Here is a 20306-nt window from a genome sequence, read left to right as displayed (position 1 = left end):
TGTTTAAGGCGTTAGACTCATGATCAAAATTAAAATGTTCTTGTTGGTTCGAAATCTACATCTGGTAGAATGTTTGATTTGGATGTAATCAAGTTTCATTTACATATTGTCTGGATCAAAGGCAAAACATCTGACTGTGTGCTCCTTATTCCATTTTGACTGGGCCCTTGATGTTGTGTTCTTTACACCAGGATGGCCGAGAGGTTAAGGCGTTAGACTTAAGATCCAATGGACGTATGTCCTCGTCGGTTCGAACCCCACTCCTGGTAGAAGTTTGTCGTTGATTTGGATTTTGTCAATTGTCCTTCCACTCATTGGAAATTTGTTTGGATCAAAGCTGAAAGAATTGACTTTGTTTCCCATATTCCGACTTGACTCAGCAAGTGTTTATCCTTTAAAAACACAAAAGATGGCTGAGTGGTTAAGGTGTTAGAGTCATTATCAACTCAATTGATGTTCTTCTTGCTTCGAAACCCCATTCTTGTATTAAGTTTGATTTGGATGTCAACAAGTCTCGTTTAAATATTGTCTGGCTCAATGCCAAAATAACTGACTGTGTGCTCCTCATTCCAATTTCACTGGGATCTTGATCGCACTTTATTTACACCAGGATGGCTGAGTGGTTTTGACGTTGGAATAAAAATCCAATGAACAGTATGTTCTCATGGGTACCAACCCCATTCCTGGAAAAAGTTTACTTTAGATGTAATCAACCCTCCTTTCACTCATTTACATTTAGCGGGGATCAAATCTGAAAGAAATGACTATGACAAGTTCTTCCATTTTGACTCAGCTCTTGTTAATCTTTTAGAAACACCTGGATGGCAGTGTGTTAAAGGCATTAGAATCATGATCGAAATAAAAATGTTCTTGTTGGTTCGAAATCTACATCTGGTAGAACGTTTGATTTGGATGTAATCAAGTTTCATTTACATATTGTCTGGATCAAAGGCAAAACATCTGACTGTGTGCTCCTTATTCCATTTTGACTGGGCCCTTGATGTTGTGATCTTTACACCAGGATGGCCGAGAGGTTAAGGCGTTGGACTTAAGATCCAATGGACATATGTCCTCGTGGGTTCGAACCCCACTCCTGGTAGAAGTTCGTCTTTGATTCGGATGTTATCAATTGACCTTTCACTCATTGGACATTTTTTTGGATCAAAGCTGAAAGAATTGACTTTGTTTCCCATATTCCGACTTGACTCAGCAAGTGTTTATCCTTTAAAAACACAAAAGATGGCTGAGTGGTTAAGGTGTTAGAGTCATTATCAACTCAATTGTTGTTCTTCTTGCTTCAAAACCCTATTCTTGTATTAAGTTTGATTTGGATGTCAACAAGTCTCGTTTAGATATTGTCTGGCTCAAAGCCAAAAAAACTGACTGTGTGCTCCTCATTCCAATTTCACTGGGCTCTTGATCGTACTCTATTTACACCAGGATGGCTGAGTGGTTTAGACATTGGAATTAAAGTCCAATGAACAGTATGTTCTTGTGGGTTCCAACCCCATTCCTCGAAAAAGTTTTTTTTGGATGTAATCAACCCTCCTTTCACTCTTTTACATTTAGCGTGGATCGAATCTGAAAGAAATGACAATGAAAAGTTCTTCCATTTTGACTCAGCTCTAGTTAATCTTTTAGAAACACCTGGATGGCAGTGTGTTTAAGGCGTTAGACTCATGATCAAAATTAAAATGTTCTTGTTGGTTCGAAATCTACATCTGGTAGAATGTTTGATTTGGATGTAATCAAGTTTCATTTACATATTGTCTGGATCAAAGGCAAAACATCTGACTGTGTGCTCCTTATTCCATTTTGACTGGGCCCTTGATGTTGTGTTCTTTACACCAGGATGGCCGAGAGGTTAAGGCGTTAGACTTAAGATCCAATGGACGTATGTCCTCGTGGGTTCGAACCCCACTCCTGGTAGAAGTTTGTCGTTGATTTGGATTTTGTCAATTGTCCTTCCACTCATTGGAAATTTGTTTGGATCAAAGCTGAAAGAATTGACTTTGTTTCCCATATTCCGACTTGACTCAGCAAGTGTTTATCCTTTAAAAACACAAAAGATGGCTGAGTGGTTAAGGTGTTAGAGTCATTATCAACTCAATTGATGTTCTTCTTGCTTCGAAACCCCATTCTTGTATTAAGTTTGATTTGGATGTCAACAAGTCTCGTTTAAATATTGTCTGGCTCAATGCCAAAATAACTGACTGTGTGCTCCTCATTCCAATTTCACTGGGATCTTGATCGTACTTTATTTACACCAGGATGGCTGAGTGGTTTTGACGTTGGAATAAAAATCCAATGAACAGTATGATCTCATGGGTACCAACCCCATTCCTGGAAAAAGTTTACTTTAGATGTAATCAACCCTCCTTTCACTCATTTACATTTAGCGGGGATCAAATCTGAAAGAAATGACTATGACAAGTTCTTCCATTTTGACTCAGCTCTTGTTAATCTTTTAGAAACACCTGGATGGCAGTGTGTTAAAGGCATTAGAATCATGATCGAAATAAAAATGTTCTTGTTGGTTCGAAATCTACATCTGGTAGAACGTTTGATTTGGATGTAATCAAGTTTCATTTACATATTGTCTGGATCAAAGGCAAAACATCTGACTGTGTGCTCCTTATTCCATTTTGACTGGGCCCTTGATGTTGTGATCTTTACACCAGGATGGCCGAGAGGTTAAGGCGTTGGACTTAAGATCCAATGGACATATGTCCTCGTGGGTTCGAACCCCACTCCTGGTAGAAGTTTGTCTTTGATTCGGATGTTATCAATTGACCTTTCATTCATTGGACATTTTTTTGGATCAAAGCTGAAAGAATTGACTTTGTTTCCCATATTCCGACTTGACTCAGCAAGTGTTTATCCTTTAAAAACACAAAAGATGGCTGAGTGGTTAAGGTGTTAGAGTCATTATCAACTCAATTGATGTTCTTCTTGCTTCGAAACCCCATTCTTGTATTAAGTTTGATTTGGATGTCAACAAGTCTCGTTTAAATATTGTCTGGCTCAATGCCAAAATAACTGACTGTGTGCTCCTCATTCCAATTTCACTGGGATCTTGATCGTACTTTATTTACACCAGGATGGCTGAGTGGTTTTGACGTTGGAATAAAAATCCAATGAACAGTATGTTCTCATGGGTACCAACCCCATTCCTGGAAAAAGTTTACTTTAGATGTAATCAACCCTCCTTTCACTCATTTACATTTAGCGGGGATCAAATCTGAAAGAAATGACTATGACAAGTTCTTCCATTTTGACTCAACTCTTGTTAATCTTTTAGAAACACCTGGATGGCAGTGTGTTAAAGGCATTAGAATCATGATCGAAATAAAAATGTTCTTGTTGGTAAGAAATCTACATCTGGTAGAACGTTTGATTTGGATGTAATCAAGTTTCATTTACATATTGTCTGGATCAAAGGCAAAAAATCTGACTGTGTGCTCCTTATTCCATTTTGACTGGGCCCTTGATGTTGTGATCTTTACACCAGGATGGCCGAGAGGTTAAGGCGTTGGACTTAAGATCCAATGGACATATGTCCTCGTGGGTTCGAACCCCACTCCTGGTAGAAGTTTGTCTTTGATTCGGATGTTATCAATTGACCTTTCACTCATTGGACATTTTTTTGGATCAAAGCTGAAAGAATTGACTTTGTTTCCCATATTCCGACTTGACTCAGCAAGTGTTTATCCTTTAAAAACACAAAAGATGGCTGAGTGGTTAAGGTGTTAGAGTCATTATCAACTCAATTGTTGTTCTTCTTGCTTCGAAACCCTATTCTTGTATTAAGTTTGATTTGGATGTCAACAAGTCTCGTTTAGATATTGTCTGGCTCAAAGCCAAAATAACTGACTGTGTGCTCCTCATTCCAATTTCACTGGGCTCTTGATCGTACTCTATTTACACCAGGATGGCTGAGTGGTATTGACGTTGGAATAAAAATCCAATGAACAGTATGTTCTCATGGGTACCAACCCCATTCCTGGAAAAAGTTTACTTTAGATGTAATCAACCCTCCTTTCACTCATTTACATTTAGCGGGGATCAAATCTGAAAGAAATGACTATGACAAGTTCTTCCATTTTGACTCAGCTCTTGTTAATCTTTTAGAAACACCTGGATGGCAGTGTGTTAAAGGCATTAGAATCATGATCGAAATAAAAATGTTCTTGTTGGTAAGAAATCTACATCTGGTAGAACGTTTGATTTGGATGTAATCAAGTTTCATTTACATATTGTCTGGATCAAAGGCAAAAAATCTGACTGTGTGCTCCTTATTCCATTTTGACTGGGCCCTTGATGTTGTGATCTTTACACCAGGATGGCCGAGAGGTTAAGGCGTTGGACGTAAGATCCAATGGACATATGTCCTCGTGGGTTCGAACCCCACTCCTGGTAGAAGTTTGTCTTTGATTCGGATGTTATCAATTGACCTTTCACTCATTGGACATTTTTTTGGATCAAAGCTGAAAGAATTGACTTTGTTTCCCATATTCCGACTTGACTCAGCAAGTGTTTATCCTTTAAAAACACAAAAGATGGCTGAGTGGTTAAGGTGTTAGAGTCATTATCAACTCAATTGTTGTTCTTCTTGCTTCGAAACCCTATTCTTGTATTAAGTTTGATTTGGATGTCAACAAGTCTCGTTTAGATATTGTCTGGCTCAAAGCCAAAATAACTGACTGTGTGCTCCTCATTCCAATTTCACTGGGCTCTTGATCGTACTCTATTTACACCAGGATGGCTGAGTGGTATTGACGTTGGAATAAAAATCCAATGAACAGTATGTTCTCATGGGTACCAACCCCATTCCTGGAAAAAGTTTACTTTAGATGTAATCAACCCTCCTTTCACTCATTTACATTTAGCGGGGATCAAATCTGAAAGAAATGACTATGACAAGTTCTTCCATTTTGACTCAGCTCTTGTTAATCTTTTAGAAACACCTGGATGGCAGTGTGTTAAAGGCATTAGAATCATGATCGAAATAAAAATGTTCTTGTTGGTAAGAAATCTACATCTGGTAGAACGTTTGATTTGGATGTAATCAAGTTTCATTTACATATTGTCTGGATCAAAGGCAAAAAATCTGACTGTGTGCTCCTTATTCCATTTTGACTGGGCCCTTGATGTTGTGATCTTTACACCAGGATGGCCGAGAGGTTAAGGCGTTGGACGTAAGATCCAATGGACATATGTCCTCGTGGGTTCGAACCCCACTCCTGGTAGAAGTTTGTCTTTGATTCGGATGTTATCAATTGACCTTTCACTCATTGGACATTTTTTTGGATCAAAGCTGAAAGAATTGACTTTGTTTCCCATATTCCGACTTGACTCAGCAAGTGTTTATCCTTTAAAAACACAAAAGATGGCTGAGTGGTTAAGGTGTTAGAGTCATTATCAACTCAATTGTTGTTCTTCTTGCTTCGAAACCCTATTCTTGTATTAAGTTTGATTTGGATGTCAACAAGTCTCGTTTAGATATTGTCTGGCTCAAAGCCAAAAAAACTGACTGTGTGCTCCTCATTCCAATTTCACTGGGCTCTTGATCGTACTCTATTTACACCAGGATGGCTGACTGGTTTAGACATTGGAATTAAAGTCCAATGAACAGTATGTTCTTGTGGGTTCCAACCCCATTCCTCGAAAAAGTTTACTTTGGATGTAATCAACCCTCCTTTCACTCTTTTACATTTAGCGTGGATCGAATCTGAAAGAAATGACAATGAAAAGTTCTTCCATTTTGACTCAGCTCTTGTTAATCTTTTAGAAACACCTGGATGGCAGTGTGTTTAAGGCGTTAGACTCATGATCAAAATTAAAATGTTCTTGTTGGTTCGAAATCTACATCTGGTAGAATGTTTGATTTGGATGTAATCAAGTTTCATTTACATATTGTCTGGATCAAAGGCAAAAAATCTGACTGTGTGCTCCTTATTCCATTTTGACTGGGCCCTTGATGTTGTGATCTTTACACCAGGATGGCCGAGAGGTTAAGGCGTTGGACGTAAGATCCAATGGACCTATGTCCTCGTGGGTTCGAACCCCACTCCTGGTAGAAGTTTGTCTTTGATTCGGATGTTATCAATTGACCTTTCACTCATTGGACATTTTTTTGGATCAAAGCTGAAAGAATTGACTTTGTTTCCCATATTCCGACTTGACTCAGCAAGTGTTTATCCTTTAAAAACACAAAAGATGGCTGAGTGGTTAAGGTGTTAGAGTCATTATCAACTCAATTGTTGTTCTTCTTGCTTCGAAACCCTATTCTTGTATTAAGTTTGATTTGGATGTCAACAAGTCTCGTTTAGATATTGTCTGGCTCAAAGCCAAAATAACTGACTGTGTGCTCCTCATTCCAATTTCACTGGGCTCTTGATCGTACTCTATTTACACCAGGATGGCTGAGTGGTTTTGACGTTGGAATTAAAGTCCAATGAACAGTATGTTCTTGTGGGTTCCAACCCCATTCCTCGAAAAAGTTTACTTTGGATGTAATCAACCCTCCTTTCACTCTTTTACATTTAGCGTGGATCGAATCTGAAAGAAATGACAATGAAAAGTTCTTCCATTTTGACTCAGCTCTTGTTAATCTTTTAGAAACACCTGGATGGCAGTGTGTTTAAGGCGTTAGACTCATGATCAAAATTAAAATGTTCTTGTTGGTTCGAAATCTACATCTGGTAGAATGTTTGATTTGGATGTAATCAAGTTTCATTTACATATTGTCTGGATCAAAGGCAAAAAATCTGACTGTGTGCTCCTTATTCCATTTTGACTGGGCCCTTGATGTTGTGATCTTTACACCAGGATGGCCGAGAGGTTAAGGCGTTGGACGTAAGATCCAATGGACATATGTCCTCGTGGGTTCGAACCCCACTCCTGGTAGAAGTTTGTCTTTGATTCGGATGTTATCAATTGACCTTTCACTCATTGGACATTTTTTTGGATCAAAGCTGAAAGAATTGACTTTGTTTCCCATATTCCGACTTGACTCAGCAAGTGTTTATCCTTTAAAAACACAAAAGATGGCTGAGTGGTTAAGGTGTTAGAGTCATTATCAACTCAATTGTTGTTCTTCTTGCTTCGAAACCCTATTCTTGTATTAAGTTTGATTTGGATGTCAACAAGTCTCGTTTAGATATTGTCTGGCTCAAAGCCAAAATAACTGACTGTGTGCTCCTCATTCCAATTTCACTGGGCTCTTGATCGTACTCTATTTACACCAGGATGGCTGAGTGGTTTTGACGTTGGAATAAAAATCCAATGAACAGTATGTTCTCATGGGTACCAACCCCATTCCTGGAAAAAGTTTACTTTAGATGTAATCAACCCTCCTTTCACTCATTTACATTTAGCGGGGATCAAATCTGAAAGAAATGACTATGACAAGTTCTTCCATTTTGACTCAGCTCTTGTTAATCTTTTAGAAACACCTGGATGGCAGTGTGTTTAAGGCGTTAGACTCATGATCAAAATTATAATGTTCTTGTTGGTTCGAAATCTACATCTGGTAGAATGTTTGATTTGGATGTAATCAAGTTTCATTTACATATTGTCTGGATCAAAGGCAAAACATCTGACTGTGTGCTCCTTATTCCATTTTGACTGGGCCCTTGATGTTGTGTTCTTTACACCAGGATGGCCGAGAGGTTAAGGCGTTGGACTTAAGATCCAATGGACATATGTGCTCGTGGGTTCGAACCCCACTCCTGGTAGAAGTTTGTCGTTGATTTGGATTTTGTCAATTGTCCTTCCACTCATTGGAAATTTGTTTGGATCAAAGCTGAAAGAATTGACTTTGTTTCCCATATTCCGACTTGACTCAGCAAGTGTTTATCCTTTAAAAACACAAAAGATGGCTGAGTGGTTAAGGTGTTAGAGTCATTATCAACTCAATTGATGTTCTTCTTGCTTCGAAACCCCATTCTTGTATTAAGTTTGATTTGGATGTCAACAAGTCTCGTTTAAATATTGTCTGGCTCAATGCCAAAATAACTGACTGTGTGCTCCTCATTCCAATTTGACTGGCATCTTGATCGTATTTTATTTACACCAGGATGGCTGAGTGGTTTTGACGTTGGAATAAAAATCCAATGAAGAGTATGTTCTCATGGGTACCAACACCATTCCTGGAAAAAGTTTACTTTAGATGTAATCAACCCTCCTTTCACTCATTTACATTTAGCGGGGATCAAATCTGAAAGAAATGACTATGACAAGTTCTTCCATTTTGACTCAGCTCTTGTTAATCTTTTAGAAACACCTGGATGGCAGTGTGTTAAAGGCATTAGAATCATGATCAAAATAAAAATGTTCTTGTTGGTAAGAAATCTACATCTGGTAGAACGTTTGATTTGGATGTAATCAAGTTTCATTTACATATTGTCTGGATCAAAGGAAAAAAATCTGACTGTGTGCTCCTTATTCCATTTTGACTGGGCCCTTGATGTTGTGATCTTTACACCAGGATGGCCGAGAGGTTAAGGCGTTGGACGTAAGATCCAATGGACATATGTCCTCGTGGGTTAGAACCCCACTCCTGGTAGAAGTTTGTCTTTGATTCGAATGTTATCAATTGACCTTTCACTCATTGGACATTTTTTTGGATCAAAGCTGAAAGAATTGACTTTGTTTCCCATATTCCGACTTGACTCAGCAAGTGTTTATCCTTTAAAAACACAAAAGATGGCTGAGTGGTTAAGGTGTTAGAGTCATTATCAACTCAATTGTTGTTCTTCTTGCTTCGAAACCCTATTCTTGTATTAAGTTTGATTTGGATGTCAACAAGTCTCGTTTAGATATTGTCTGGCTCAAAGCCAAAATAACTGACTGTGTGCTCCTCATTCCAATTTCACTGGGCTCTTGATCGTACTCTATTTACACCAGGATGGCTGAGTGGTTTAGACATTGGAATTAAAGTCCAATGAACAGTATGTTCTTGTGGGTTCCAACCCCATTCCTCGAAAAAGTTTACTTTGGATGTAATCAACCCTCCTTTCACTCTTTTACATTTAGCGTGGATCGAATCTGAAAGAAATGACAATGAAAAGTTCTTCCATTTTGACTCAGCTCTTGTTAATCTTTTAGAAACACCTGGATGGCAGTGTGTTTAAGGCGTTAGACTCATGATCAAAATTAAAATGTTCTTGTTGGTTCGAAATCTACATCTGGTAGAATGTTTGATTTGGATGTAATCAAGTTTCATTTACATATTGTCTGGATCAAAGGCAAAAAATCTGTCTGTGTGCTCCTTATTCCATTTTGACTGGGCCCTTGATGTTGTGATCTTTGCACCAGGATGGCCGAGAGGTTAAGGCGTTGGACGTAAGATCCAATGGACATATGTCCTCGTGGGTTCGAACCCCACTCCTGGTAGAAGTTTGTCTTTGATTCGGATGTTATCAATTGACCTTTCACTCATTGGACATTTTTTTGGATCAAAGCTGAAAGAATTGACTTTGTTTCCCATATTCCGACTTGACTCAGCAAGTGTTTATCCTTTAAAAACACAAAAGATGGCTGAGTGGTTAAGGTGTTAGAGTCATTATCAACTCAATTGATGTTCTTCTTGCTTCGAAACCCCATTCTTGTATTAAGTTTGATTTGGATGTCAACAAGTCTCGTTTAAATATTGTCTGGCTCAATGCCAAAATAACTGACTGTGTGCTCCTCATTCCAATTTCACTGTGATCTTGATCGTACTTTATTTACACCAGGATGGCTGAGTGGTTTTGACGTTGGAATAAAAATCCAATGAACAGTATGTTCTCATGGGTACCAACCCCATTCCTGGAAAAAGTTTACTTTAGATGTAATCATCCCTCCTTTCACTCATTTACATTTAGCGGGGATCAAATCTGAAAGAAATGACTATGACAAGTTCTTCCATTTTGACTCAACTCTTGTTAATCTTTTAGAAACACCTGGATGGCAGTGTGTTAAAGGCATTAGAATCATGATCGAAATAAAAATGTTCTTGTTGGTAAGAAATCTACATCTGGTAGAACGTTTGATTTGGATGTAATCAAGTTTCATTTACATATTGTCTGGATCAAAAGCAAAAAATCTGACTGTGTGCTCCTTATTCCATTTTGACTGGGCCCTTGATGTTGTGATCTTTACACCAGGATGGCCGAGAGGTTAAGGCGTTGGACTTAAGATCCAATGGACATATGTCGTCGTGGGTTCGAACCCCACTCCTGGTAGAAGTTTGTCTTTGATTCGGATGTTATCAATTGACCTTTCACTCATTGGACATTTTTTTGGATCAAAGCTGAAAGAATTGACTTTGTTTCCCATATTCCGACTTGACTCAGCAAGTGTTTATCCTTTAAAAACACAAAAGATGGCTGAGTGGTTAAGGTGTTAGAGTCATTATCAACTCAATTGTTGTTCTTCTTGCTTCGAAACCCTATTCTTGTATTAAGTTTGATTTGGATGTCAACAAGTCTCGTTTAGATATTGTCTGGCTCAAAGCCAAAAAAACTGACTGTGTGCTCCTCATTCCAATTTCACTGGGCTCTTGATCGTACTCTATTTACACCAGGATGGCTGAGTGGTTTAGACATTGGAATTAAAGTCCAATGAACAGTATGTTCTTGTGGGTTCCAACCCCATTCCTCAAAAAAGTTTACTTTGGATGTAATCAACCCTCCTTTCACTCTTTTACATTTAGCGTGGATCGAATCTGAAAGAAATGACAATGAAAAGTTCTTCCATTTTGACTCAGCTCTTGTTAATCTTTTAGAAACACCTGGATGGCAGTGTGTTTAAGGCGTTAGACTCATGATCAAAATTAAAATGTTCTTGTTGGTTCGAAATCTACATCTGGTAGAACGTTTGATTTGGATGTAATCAAGTTTCATTTACATATTGTCTGGATCAAAGGCAAAAAATTTGACTGTGTGCTCCTTATTCCATTTTGACTGGGCCCTTGATGTTGTGTTCTTTACACCAGGATGGCCGAGAGGTTAAGGCGTTAGACTTAAGATCCAATGGACATATGTCCTCGTGGGTTCGAACCCCACTCCTGGTAGAAATTTTTCGTTGATTTGGATTTTGTCAATTGTCCTTCCACTCATTGGAAATTTGTTTGGATCAAAGCTGAAAGAATTGACTTTGTTTCCCATATTCCGACTTGACTCAGCAAGTGTTAATCCTTTAAAAACACAAAAGATGGCTGAGTGGTTAAGGTGTTAGAGTCATTATCAACTCAATTGATGTTCTTCTTGCTTCGAAACCCCATTCTTGTATTAAGTTTGATTTGGATGTCAACAAGTCTCGTTTAAATATTGTCTGGCTCAATGCCAAAATAACTGACTGTGTGCTCCTCATTCCAATTTCACTGGCATCTTGATCGTATTTTATTTACACCAGGATGGCTGAGTGGTTTTGACGTTGGAATAAAAATCCAATGAAGAGTATGTTCTCATGGGTACCAACACCATTCCTGGAAAAAGTTTACTTTAGATGTAATCAACCCTCCTTTCACTCATTTACATTTAGCGGGGATCAAATCTGAAAGAAATGACTATGACAAGTTCTTCCATTTTGACTCAGCTCTTGTTAATCTTTTAGAAACACCTGGATGGCAGTGTGTTAAAGGCATTAGAATCATGATCAAAATAAAAATGTTCTTGTTGGTAAGAAATCTACATCTGGTAGAACGTTTGATTTGGATGTAATCAAGTTTCATTTACATATTGTCTGGATCAAAGGCAAAAAATCTGACTGTGTGCTCCTTATTCCATTTTGACTGGGCCCTTGATGTTGTGATCTTTACACCAGGATGGCCGAGAGGTTAAGGCGTTGGACGTAAGATCCAATGGACATATGTCCTCGTGGGTTAGAACCCCACTCCTGGTAGAAGTTTGTCTTTGATTCGAATGTTATCAATTGACCTTTCACTCATTGGACATTTTTTTGGATCAAAGCTGAAAGAATTGACTTTGTTTCCCATATTCCGACTTGACTCAGCAAGTGTTTATCCTTTAAAAACACAAAAGATGGCTGAGTGGTTAAGGTGTTAGAGTCATTATCAACTCAATTGTTGTTCTTCTTGCTTCGAAACCCTATTCTTGTATTAAGTTTGATTTGGATGTCAACAAGTCTCGTTTAGATATTGTCTGGCTCAAAGCCAAAATAACTGACTGTGTGCTCCTCATTCCAATTTCACTGGGCTCTTGATCGTACTCTATTTACACCAGGATGGCTGAGTGGTTTAGACATTGGAATTAAAGTCCAATGAACAGTATGTTCTTGTGGGTTCCAACCCCATTCCTCGAAAAAGTTTACTTTGGATGTAATCAACCCTCCTTTCACTCTTTTACATTTAGCGTGGATCGAATCTGAAAGAAATGACAATGAAAAGTTCTTCCATTTTGACTCAGCTCTTGTTAATCTTTTAGAAACACCTGGATGGCAGTGTGTTTAAGGCGTTAGACTCATGATCAAAATTAAAATGTTCTTGTTGGTTCGAAATCTACATCTGGTAGAATGTTTGATTTGGATGTAATCAAGTTTCATTTACATATTGTCTGGATCAAAGGCAAAAAATCTGTCTGTGTGCTCCTTATTCCATTTTGACTGGGCCCTTGATGTTGTGATCTTCGCACCAGGATGGCCGAGAGGTTAAGGCGTTGGACGTAAGATCCAATGGACATATGTCCTCGTGGGTTCGAACCCCACTCCTGGTAGAAGTTTGTCTTTGATTCGGATGTTATCAATTGACCTTTCACTCATTGGACATTTTTTGGGATCAAAGCTGAAAGAATTGACTTTGTTTCCCATATTCCGACTTGACTCAGCAAGTGTTTATCCTTTAAAAACACAAAAGATGGCTGAGTGGTTAAGGTGTTAGAGTCATTATCAACTCAATTGATGTTCTTCTTGCTTCGAAACCCCATTCTTGTATTAAGTTTGATTTGGATGTCAACAAGTCTCGTTTAAATATTGTCTGGCTCAATGCCAAAATAACTGACTGTGTGCTCCTCATTCCAATTTCACTGTGATCTTGATCGTACTTTATTTACACCAGGATGGCTGAGTGGTTTTGACGTTGGAATAAAAATCCAATGAACAGTATGTTCTCATGGGTACCAACCCCATTCCTGGAAAAAGTTTACTTTAGATGTAATCATCCCTCCTTTCACTCATTTACATTTAGCGGGGATCAAATCTGAAAGAAATGACTATGACAAGTTCTTCCATTTTGACTCAGCTCTTGTTAATCTTTTAGAAACACCTGGATGGCAGTGTGTTAAAGGCATTAGAATCATGATCGAAATAAAAATGTTCTTGTTGGTAAGAAATCTACATCTGGTAGAACGTTTGATTTGGATGTAATCAAGTTTCATTTACATATTGTCTGGATCAAAAGCAAAAAATCTGACTGTGTGCTCCTTATTCCATTTTGACTGGGCCCTTGATGTTGTGATCTTTACACCAGGATGGCCGAGAGGTTAAGGCGTTGGACTTAAGATCCAATGGACATATGTCCTCGTGGGTTCGAACCCCACTCCTGGTAGAAGTTTGTCTTTGATTCGGATGTTATCAATTGACCTTTCACTCATTGGACATTTTTTTGGATCAAAGCTGAAAGAATTGACTTTGTTTCCCATATTCCGACTTGACTCAGCAAGTGTTTATCCTTTAAAAACACAAAAGATGGCTGAGTGGTTAAGGTGTTAGAGTCATTATCAACTCAATTGTTGTTCTTCTTGCTTCGAAACCCTATTCTTGTATTAAGTTTGATTTGGATGTCAACAAGTCTCGTTTAGATATTGTCTGGCTCAAAGCCAAAAAAACTGACTGTGTGCTCCTCATTCCAATTTCACTGGGCTCTTGATCGTACTCTATTTACACCAGGATGGCTGAGTGGTTTAGACATTGGAATTAAAGTCCAATGAACAGTATGTTCTTGTGGGTTCCAACCCCATTCCTCAAAAAAGTTTACTTTGGATGTAATCAACCCTCCTTTCACTCTTTTACATTTAGCGTGGATCGAATCTGAAAGAAATGACAATGAAAAGTTCTTCCATTTTGACTCAGCTCTTGTTAATCTTTTAGAAACACCTGGATGGCAGTGTGTTTAAGGCGTTAGACTCATGATCAAAATTAAAATGTTCTTGTTGGTTCGAAATATACATCTGGTAGAACGTTTGATTTGGATGTAATCAAGTTTCATTTACATATTGTCTGGATCAAAGGCAAAAAATCTGACTGTGTGCTCCTTATTCCATTTTGACTGGGCCCTTGTTGTTGTGTTCTTTACACCAGGATGGCAGAGAGGTTAAGGCGTTAGACTTAAGATCCAATGGACATATGTCCTCGTGGTTTCGAACCCTACTCCTGGTAGAAGTTTGTCGTTGATTTGGATTTTGTCAATTGTCCTTCCACTCATTGGAAATTTGTTTGGATCAAAGCTGAAAGAATTGACTTTGTTTCCCATATTCCGACTTGACTCAGCAAGTGTTAATCCTTTAAAAACACAAAAGATGGCTGAGTGGTTAAGGTGTTAGAGTCATTATCAACTCAATTGATGTTCTTCTTGCTTCGAAACCCCATTCCTGTATTAAGTTTGATTTGGATGTCAACAAGTCTCGTTTAGATATTGTCTGGCTCAAAGCCAAAAAAACTGACTGTGTGCTCCTCATTCCAATTTCACCGGGCTCTTGATCGTACTCTATTTACACCAGGATGGCTGAGTGGTTTAGACATTGGAATTAAAGTCCAATGAACAGTATGTTCTTGTGGGTTCCAACCCCATTCCTCGAAAAAGTTTACTTTGGATGTAATCAACCCTCCTTTCACTCTTTTACATTTAGCGTGGATCGAATCTGAAAGAAATGACAATGAAAAGTTCTTCCATTTTGACTCAGCTCTTGTTAATCTTTTAGAAACACCTGGATGGCAGTGTGTTTAAGGCGTTAGACTCATGATCAAAATTAAAATGTTCTTGTTGGTTCGAAATATACATCTGGTAGAACGTTTGATTTGGATGTAATCAAGTTTCATTTACATATTGTCTGGATCAAAGGCAAAAAATCTGACTGTGTGCTCCTTATTCCATTTTGACTGGGCCCTTGTTCTTGTGTTCTTTACACCAGGATGGCCGAGAGGTTAAGGCGTTAGACTTAAGATCCAATGGACATATGTCCTCGTGGTTTCGAACCCCACTCCTGGTAGAAGTTTGTCGTTGATTTGGATTTTGTCAATTGTCCTTCCACTCATTGGAAATTTGTTTGGATCAAAGCTGAAAGAATTGACTTTGTTTCCCATATTCCGACTTGACTCAGCAAGTGTTTATCCTTTAAAAACACAAAAGATGGCTGAGTGGTTAAGGTGTTAGAGTCATTATCAACTCAATTGATGTTCTTCTTGCTTCGAAACCCCATTCTTGTATTAAGTTTGATTTGGATGTCAACAAGTCTCGTTTAGATATTGTCTGGCTCAATGCCAAAATAACTGACTGTGTGCTCCTCATTCCAATTTCACTGGGATCTTGATCGTACTTTATTTACACCAGGATGGCTGAGTGGTTTTGACGTTGGAATAAAAATCCAATGAACAGTATGTTCTCATGGGTACCAACCCCATTCCTGGAAAAAGTTGACTTTAGATGTAATCAACCCTCCTTTCACTCTTTTACATTTAGCGTGGATCGAATCTGAAAGAAATGACAATGAAAAGTTCTTCCATTTTGACTCAGCTCTTGTTAATCTTTTAGAAACACCTGGATGGCAGTGTGTTTAAGGCGTTAGACTCATGATCAAAATTAAAATGTTCTTGTTGGTTCGAAATATACATCTGGTAGAACGTTTGATTTGGATGTAATCAAGTTTCATTTACATATTGTCTGGATCAAAGGCAAAAAATCTGACTGTGTGCTCCTTATTCCATTTTGACTGGGCCCTTGTTGTTGTGTTCTTTACACCAGGATGGCAGAGAGGTTAAGGCGTTAGACTTAAGATCCAATGGACATATGTCCTCGTGGTTTCGAACCCTACTCCTGGTAGAAGTTTGTCGTTGATTTGGATTTTGTCAATTGTCCTTCCACTCATTGGAAATTTGTTTGGATCAAAGCTGAAAGAATTGACTTTGTTTCCCATATTCCGACTTGACTCAGCAAGTGTTAATCCTTTAAAAACACAAAAGATGGCTGAGTGGTTAAGGTGTTAGAGTCATTATCAACTCAATTGATGTTCTTCTTGCTTCGAAACCCCATTCCTGTATTAAGTTTGATTTGGATGTCAACAAGTCTCGTTTAGATATTGTCTGGCTCAATGCCAAAATAACTGACTGTGTGCTCCTCATTCCAATTTCACTGGGATCTTGATCGTACTTTATTTACACCAGGATGGCTGAGTGGTTTTGACGTTGGAATAAAAATCCAATGAACAGTATGTTCTCATGGGTACCAACCCCATTCCTGGAAAAAGTTTACTTTAGATGTAATCAACCCTCCTTTCACTCATTTACATTTAGCGGGGATCAAATCTGAAAGAAATGACTATGACAAGTTCTTCCATTTTGACTCAGCTCTTGTTAATCTTTTAGAAACACCTGGATGGCAGTGTGTTAAAGGCATTAGAATCATGATCGAAATCAAAAAAGTTCTTGTTGGTAAGAAATCTACATCTGGTAGAACGTTTGATTTGGATGTAATCAAGTTTCATTTACATATTGTCTGGATCAAAGACAAAAAATCTGACTGTGTGCTCCTTATTCCATTTTGACTGGGCCCTTGATGTTGTGATCTTTACACCAGGATGGCCGAGAGGTTAAGGCGTTGGACTTAAGATCCAATGGACATATGTCGTCGTGGGTTCAAACCCCACTCCTGGTAGAAGTTTGTCTTTGATTCGGATGTTATCAATTGACCTTTCACTCATTGGACATTTTTTTGGATCAAAGCTGAAAGAATTGACTTTGTTTCCCATATTCCGACTTGACTCAGCAAGTGTTTATCCTTTAAAAACACAAAAGATGGCTGAGTGGTTAAGGTGTTAGAGTCATTATCAACTCAATTGTTGTTCTTCTTGCTTCGAAACCCTATTCTTGTATTAAGTTTGATTTGGATGTCAACAAGTCTCGTTTAGATATTGTCTGGCTCAAAGCCAAAAAAACTGACTGTGTGCTCCTCATTCCAATTTCACTGGGCTCTTGATCGTACTCTATTTACACCAGGATGCCTGAGTGGTTTAGACATTGGAATTAAAGTCAGATGAACAGTATGTTCTTGTGGGTTCCAACCCCATTCCTCGAAAAAGTTTACTTTGGATGTAACCAACCCTCCTTTCACTCTTTTACATTTAGCGTGGATCGAATCTGAAAGAAATGACAATGAAAAGTTCTTCCATTTTGACTCAGCTCTTGTTAATCTTTTAGAAACACCTGGATGGCAGTGTGTTTAAGGCGTTAGACTCATGATCAAAATTAAAATGTTCTTGTTGGTTCGAAATCTACATCTGGTAGAATGTTTGATTTGGATGTAATCAAGTTTCATTTACATATTGTCTGGATCAAAGGCAAAAAATCTGACTGTGTGCTCCTTATTCCATTTTGACTGGGCCATTGATGTTGTGTTCTTTACACCAGGATGGCCGAGAGGTTAAGGCGTTAGACTTAAGATCCAATGGACATATGTCCTCGTGGGTTCGAACCCCACTCCTGGTAGAAGTTTGTCGTTGATTTGGATTTTGTCAATTGTCCTTCCACTCATTGGAAATTTGTTTGGATCAAAGCTGAAAGAATTGACTTTGTTTCCGATATTCCGACTTGACTCAGCAAGTGTTAATCCTTTAAAAACACAAAAGATGGCTGAGTGGTTAAGGTGTTAGAGTCATTATCAACTCAATTGATGTTCTTCTTGCTTCGAAACCCCATACTTGTATTAAGTTTGATTTGGATGCCATCAAGTCTCGTTTAGATATTGTCTGGCTCAATGCCAAAATAACTGACTGTGTGCTCCTCATTCCAATTTCACTGGGATCTTGATCGTACTTTATTTACACCAGGATGGCTGAGTGGTTTTGACGTTGGAATAAAAATCCAATGAACAGTATGTTCTCATGGGTATCAACCCCATTCCTGGAAAAAGTTGACTTTAGATGTAATCAACCCTCCTTTCACTCATTTACATTTAGCGGGGATCAAATCTGAAAGAAATGACTATGACAAGTTCTTCCATTTTGACTCAGCTCTTGTTAATCTTTTAGAAACACCTGGATGGCAGTGTGTTAAAGGCATTAGAATCATGATCGAAATAAAAATGTTCTTGTTGGTTCGAAATCTACATCTGGTAGAAGGTTTGATTTGGATGTAATCAAGTTTCATTTACATATTGTCTGGATCAAAGGCAAAAAAATCTGACTGTGTGCTCCTTATTCCATTTTGACTGGGCCCTTGATGTTGTGATCTTTACACCAGGATGGCCGAGAGGTTAAGGCGTTGGACTTAAGATCCAATGGACATATGTCGTCGTGGGTTCAAACCCCACTCCTGGTAGAAGTTTGTCTTTGATTCGGATGTTATCAATTGACCTTTCACTCATTGGACATTTTTTGGGATCAAAGCTGAAAGAATTGACTTTGTTTCCCATATTCCGACTTGACTCAGCAAGTGTTTATCCTTTAAAAACACAAAAGATGGCTGAGTGGTTAAGGTGTTAGAGTCATTATCAACTCAATTGTTGTTCTTCTTGCTTCGAAACCCTATTCTTGTATTAAGTTTGATTTGGATGTCAACAAGTCTCGTTTAGATATTGTCTGGCTCAAAGCCAAAATAACTGACTGTGTGCTCCTCATTCCAATTTCACTGGGCTCTTGATCGTACTCTATTTACACCAGGATGGCTGAGTGGTTTTGACGTTGGAATAAAAATCCAATGAACAGTATGTTCTCATGGGTACCAACCCGATTCCTGGAAAAAGTTTACTTTAGATGTAATCAACCCTCCTTTCACTCATTTACATTTAGCGGGGATCAAATCTGAAAGAAATGACTATGACAAGTTCTTCCATTTTGACTCAGCTCTTGTTAATCTTTTAGAAACACCTGGATGGCAGTGTGTTTAAGGCGTTAGACTCATGATCAAAATTAAAATGTTCTTGTTGGTTCGAAATATACATCTGGTAGAACGTTTGATTTGGATGTAATCAAGTTTCATTTACATATTGTCTGGATCAAAGGCAAAAAATCTGACTGTGTGCTCCTTATTCCATTTTGACTGGGCCCTTGTTGTTGTGTTCTTTACACCAGGATGGCCGAGAGGTTAAGGTGTTAGACTTAAGATCCAATGGACATATGTCCTCGTGGTTTCGAACCCCACTCCTGGTAGAAGTTTGTCGTTGATTTGGATTTTGTCAATTGTCCTTCCACTCATTGGAAATTTGTTTGGATCAAAGCTGAAAGAATTGACTTTGTTTCCCATATTCCGACTTGACTCAGCAAGTGTTAATCCTTTAAAAACACAAAAGATGGCTGAGTGGTTAAGGTGTTAGAGTCATTATCAACTCAATTGTTGTTCTTCTTGCTTCGAAACCCTATTCTTGTATTAAGTTTGATTTGGATGTCAACAAGTCTCGTTTAGATATTGTCTGGCTCAAAGCCAAAAAAACTGACTGTGTGCTCCTCATTCCAATTTCACTGGGCTCTTGATCGTACTCTATTTACACCAGGATGGCTGAGTGGTTTAGACATTGGAATTAAAGTCCAATGAACAGTATGTTCTTGTGGGTTCCAACCCCATTCCTCGAAAAAGTTTACTTTGGATGTAATCAACCCTCCTTTCACTCTTTTACATTTAGCGTGGATCGAATCTGAAAGAAATGACAATGAAAAGTTCTTCCATTTTGACTCAGCTCTTGTTAATCTTTTAGAAACACCTGGATGGCAGTGTGTTAAAGGCATTAGAATCATGATCGAAATAAAAATGTTCTTGTTGGTAAGAAATCTACATCTGGTAGAACGTTTGATTTGGATGTAATCAAGTTTCATTTACATATTGTCTGGATCAAAGGCAAAAAATCTGACTGTGTGCTCCTTATTCCATTTTGACTGGGCCCTTGATGTTGTGATCTTTACACCAGGATGGCCGAGAGGTTAAGGCGTTGGACTTAAGATCCAATGGACATATGTCCTCGTGGGTTCGAATCCCACTCCTGGTAGAAGTTTGTCTTTGATTCGGATGTTATCAATTGACCTTTCACTCATTGGACATTTTTTTGGATCAAAGCTGAAAGAATTGACTTTGTTTCCCATATTCCGACTTGACTCAGCAAG

At 38.4% G+C, this 20306-nt stretch overlaps 23 non-coding genes across 23 annotated transcripts; all 23 read left to right on the top strand.

The window, feature by feature from the left end:
- Positions 1-186: 186 nt before the first annotated feature.
- trnal-uaa (transfer RNA leucine (anticodon UAA)) lies at positions 187-269 on the top strand. Its single transcript has one exon. It is a non-coding gene; the product is annotated as a tRNA-Leu (tRNA).
- Positions 270-1016: 747 nt separating this feature from the next.
- trnal-uaa (transfer RNA leucine (anticodon UAA)) lies at positions 1017-1099 on the top strand. The gene has a single exon. It is a non-coding gene; the product is annotated as a tRNA-Leu (tRNA).
- A 747-nt stretch (positions 1100-1846) lies between these two features.
- Positions 1847-1929, top strand: trnal-uaa (transfer RNA leucine (anticodon UAA)). Its single transcript has one exon. It is a non-coding gene; the product is annotated as a tRNA-Leu (tRNA).
- A 747-nt stretch (positions 1930-2676) lies between these two features.
- trnal-uaa (transfer RNA leucine (anticodon UAA)) lies at positions 2677-2759 on the top strand. Its single transcript has one exon. It is a non-coding gene; the product is annotated as a tRNA-Leu (tRNA).
- A 747-nt stretch (positions 2760-3506) lies between these two features.
- Positions 3507-3589, top strand: trnal-uaa (transfer RNA leucine (anticodon UAA)). Its single transcript has one exon. It is a non-coding gene; the product is annotated as a tRNA-Leu (tRNA).
- Positions 3590-4336: 747 nt separating this feature from the next.
- On the top strand, positions 4337-4419 carry trnal-uaa (transfer RNA leucine (anticodon UAA)). Its single transcript has one exon. It is a non-coding gene; the product is annotated as a tRNA-Leu (tRNA).
- Positions 4420-5166: 747 nt separating this feature from the next.
- On the top strand, positions 5167-5249 carry trnal-uaa (transfer RNA leucine (anticodon UAA)). The gene has a single exon. It is a non-coding gene; the product is annotated as a tRNA-Leu (tRNA).
- Positions 5250-5996: 747 nt separating this feature from the next.
- On the top strand, positions 5997-6079 carry trnal-uaa (transfer RNA leucine (anticodon UAA)). The gene has a single exon. It is a non-coding gene; the product is annotated as a tRNA-Leu (tRNA).
- A 747-nt stretch (positions 6080-6826) lies between these two features.
- trnal-uaa (transfer RNA leucine (anticodon UAA)) lies at positions 6827-6909 on the top strand. The gene has a single exon. It is a non-coding gene; the product is annotated as a tRNA-Leu (tRNA).
- Positions 6910-7656: 747 nt separating this feature from the next.
- On the top strand, positions 7657-7739 carry trnal-uaa (transfer RNA leucine (anticodon UAA)). The gene has a single exon. It is a non-coding gene; the product is annotated as a tRNA-Leu (tRNA).
- A 747-nt stretch (positions 7740-8486) lies between these two features.
- trnal-uaa (transfer RNA leucine (anticodon UAA)) lies at positions 8487-8569 on the top strand. The gene has a single exon. It is a non-coding gene; the product is annotated as a tRNA-Leu (tRNA).
- A 747-nt stretch (positions 8570-9316) lies between these two features.
- trnal-uaa (transfer RNA leucine (anticodon UAA)) lies at positions 9317-9399 on the top strand. The gene has a single exon. It is a non-coding gene; the product is annotated as a tRNA-Leu (tRNA).
- Positions 9400-10146: 747 nt separating this feature from the next.
- On the top strand, positions 10147-10229 carry trnal-uaa (transfer RNA leucine (anticodon UAA)). Its single transcript has one exon. It is a non-coding gene; the product is annotated as a tRNA-Leu (tRNA).
- A 747-nt stretch (positions 10230-10976) lies between these two features.
- trnal-uaa (transfer RNA leucine (anticodon UAA)) lies at positions 10977-11059 on the top strand. Its single transcript has one exon. It is a non-coding gene; the product is annotated as a tRNA-Leu (tRNA).
- A 747-nt stretch (positions 11060-11806) lies between these two features.
- On the top strand, positions 11807-11889 carry trnal-uaa (transfer RNA leucine (anticodon UAA)). Its single transcript has one exon. It is a non-coding gene; the product is annotated as a tRNA-Leu (tRNA).
- Positions 11890-12636: 747 nt separating this feature from the next.
- On the top strand, positions 12637-12719 carry trnal-uaa (transfer RNA leucine (anticodon UAA)). The gene has a single exon. It is a non-coding gene; the product is annotated as a tRNA-Leu (tRNA).
- A 747-nt stretch (positions 12720-13466) lies between these two features.
- Positions 13467-13549, top strand: trnal-uaa (transfer RNA leucine (anticodon UAA)). The gene has a single exon. It is a non-coding gene; the product is annotated as a tRNA-Leu (tRNA).
- Positions 13550-15126: 1577 nt separating this feature from the next.
- On the top strand, positions 15127-15209 carry trnal-uaa (transfer RNA leucine (anticodon UAA)). Its single transcript has one exon. It is a non-coding gene; the product is annotated as a tRNA-Leu (tRNA).
- Positions 15210-16787: 1578 nt separating this feature from the next.
- On the top strand, positions 16788-16870 carry trnal-uaa (transfer RNA leucine (anticodon UAA)). Its single transcript has one exon. It is a non-coding gene; the product is annotated as a tRNA-Leu (tRNA).
- A 747-nt stretch (positions 16871-17617) lies between these two features.
- trnal-uaa (transfer RNA leucine (anticodon UAA)) lies at positions 17618-17700 on the top strand. The gene has a single exon. It is a non-coding gene; the product is annotated as a tRNA-Leu (tRNA).
- A 748-nt stretch (positions 17701-18448) lies between these two features.
- On the top strand, positions 18449-18531 carry trnal-uaa (transfer RNA leucine (anticodon UAA)). The gene has a single exon. It is a non-coding gene; the product is annotated as a tRNA-Leu (tRNA).
- A 747-nt stretch (positions 18532-19278) lies between these two features.
- trnal-uaa (transfer RNA leucine (anticodon UAA)) lies at positions 19279-19361 on the top strand. The gene has a single exon. It is a non-coding gene; the product is annotated as a tRNA-Leu (tRNA).
- A 747-nt stretch (positions 19362-20108) lies between these two features.
- On the top strand, positions 20109-20191 carry trnal-uaa (transfer RNA leucine (anticodon UAA)). Its single transcript has one exon. It is a non-coding gene; the product is annotated as a tRNA-Leu (tRNA).
- Positions 20192-20306: the final 115 nt, after the last annotated feature.

Source organism: Salmo salar, chromosome 27 (assembly GCF_965601325.2).
Source record: "Salmo salar chromosome 27, fSalSal1, whole genome shotgun sequence".
NCBI lineage: Eukaryota > Metazoa > Chordata > Actinopteri > Salmoniformes > Salmonidae > Salmo > Salmo salar.
Note: the sequence above shows the minus strand (reverse complement) of the source record. Positions and strands in the feature narration are given on the sequence as shown.